Source organism: Gavialis gangeticus, unplaced genomic scaffold (assembly GCF_001723915.1).
Source record: "Gavialis gangeticus isolate Ggan-Ray unplaced genomic scaffold, GavGan_comp1, whole genome shotgun sequence".
NCBI lineage: Eukaryota > Metazoa > Chordata > Crocodylia > Gavialidae > Gavialis > Gavialis gangeticus.
Genome location: NW_017729024.1, coordinates 162,469,928 through 162,471,447, shown reverse-complemented (window position 1 = coordinate 162,471,447; position 1,520 = coordinate 162,469,928). Strand labels below are relative to the sequence as shown.

General features: G+C 40.0%; 1 protein-coding gene across 1 annotated transcript in view; it reads right to left on the bottom strand.

The window, feature by feature from the left end:
- MTMR12 (myotubularin related protein 12) overlaps positions 1-1,520 on the bottom strand; it is a 101,021-nt gene that overhangs the window by 4,975 nt on the left and 94,526 nt on the right. The window lies entirely within an intron of this gene.

Here is a 1,520-nt window from a genome sequence, read left to right as displayed (position 1 = left end):
TGACAGGCAGCCCAGGGCAGATTAATATAAATTTTCTAAAATTTTTAGGGGCCCTGCGGGCCAGATAGAATGACTTGGCAGGCCACATCCAGCCTATGGGCCGCATTTTGCCCACCCTTGCACTAGGTTATACCCAAAGTGCATCATGAGAGTCACTGAGGGAACCAAAGGTTTTATGAAGGAGACTGCTCTGAGACTTCAAACCTGGGAGGCAGTTTCAGAATATCGCATAAGAATCTGGTCAGGATGGGTCTACTGAAGTCATCCACAAAATAGTGTCAATTAAATTGTATTTTAGGGTGTGGACACATTCAGAGCACTTTCAGAAAGGGAACATTTCAAAAGAGCAGTAGCTGGTATGTTCTAATTGTTGTGTAAATGAGTTGAAAAGAATTCAAATTCAGCAAAACTGCTCCAGTTCTAAACCTGGAAGAAGCAAAGTCTGATCTCATGGACTACAGGAAGCCCAGGCCACAATTCCATTGTGCTAGGCAGTACAATAGTCTTTTTAAAAAAACAAGATAGCTTAAAGTCTTGTTTCCCTTGTATCAAAATAAAGATTTCTTTATAAGAAAAAAGTTAATTTGTTCCACACAGGCATTTACATTTTTTCAAAAAAAAAAACTTGAGCAAATATTTGCCTTTTACAGATAGAAAGGACACAAAAAGATAAAGTGACTCATCCCAGGCTACAAAATAAGCCCACAGTAAAGACAACATTGGAAGACAGGACCTCCTGCCTCTGTATGCTGTGCTCATTTCAGCAAGATCAGGGTCCCCAACCCTTTTTCTAGTAGCAGGCCAGATCTAGCTGTCCAAAGCACGTAGGAGCCTAAACTCCACTAACATGTGACATAACTATAAACAAGCTAGGAACTAGTTGCAAAAATAAGTTGGCCTACAAAGGCTTGAAATTCCTTAAACTAAACACTGCAAACTGGTTATTTCATAAGAATACTCCACTGGTTCTCCGCTAAGAAAGTTTTCATCAGGTTGTATGATTAACCAACATCTTCAAGTTTGGGTTTAAAGTCTTAGTCTGTTGGCTGCAAGTTATAACTGAGATCAAGATCTTTATTTAAAAATCTGTTCAAGCACTAATACTACAGATCATTTACAAGCTTGGATATATATTTTGTGGCACATCCAAATGCAACTTGGGTTGTGGAATTTACCTTTACAAAAGAGAGGCCATGCCAATATCTGTTTCAAACAGGTTTGGGAATAATCTCATCCTCTTGATGTGTTTATGAGTACTGAAATTGCTCTTGGAACTCTACCTGCAATAGCACCAGGGACTTATTTGCTGGAAAATGTAACTGGATTTTAGAAGTGCACAGATATATCAGTCCGATACTCAATCGGCACAGATAAAAAGAAAATTGACTATATTGGAAAATGGCCTGATGTGGCCAGTAATTTGGCTGATAAATGCCCATGCGTGCATGCAACCACAGCACAGCACTCAGGCAGTGAGGAGTACAGCCCAGCAGCTTGGAGAGCTGTGTGCAGCTGGTAAG